This window comes from Physeter macrocephalus, chromosome 18 (assembly GCF_002837175.3).
Source record: "Physeter macrocephalus isolate SW-GA chromosome 18, ASM283717v5, whole genome shotgun sequence".
NCBI classification, from domain to species: Eukaryota; Metazoa; Chordata; class Mammalia; order Artiodactyla; family Physeteridae; genus Physeter; species Physeter macrocephalus.
In genome coordinates, this window is record NC_041231.1 from 40,500,758 (window position 1) to 40,501,239 (window position 482).

Genomic DNA, 482 nt, shown 5'->3' on the forward strand with positions numbered 1-482 from the left:
CTATTTCCTTTCCTATATTAGGGAAGTTTTCAACTATAATCTCTTCAAATATTTTCTCAGTCACTTTCTTTTTCTCTTCTTCTTCTGGGACCCCTATAATTCGAATGTTGGTGCGTTTAATGTTGTCCCAGAGGTCTCTGAGACTGTCCTCAATTCTTTAAATTCTTTTTTTTTATTCTGCTCTGCAGTAGTTATTTCCACTATTTTATCTTCCAGGTCACTTATCCGTTCTTCTGCCTCAGTTATTCTGCTATTGATCCCACCTAGAGTATTTTTAATTTCATTTATTGTGGTGTTCATCGTTGCTTGCTTCCTCTTTAGTTCTTCTAGGTCCTTGTTAAATGTTTCTTGCATGTTGTCTATTCTGTTTCCAAGATTTTGAATATTCTTTACTATCATTATTCTGAATTCTTTTTCAGGTAGACTGCCTATTTTCTCTTCATTTGTTAGGTCTGGTGGATTTTTACCTTGCTCCTTCATCT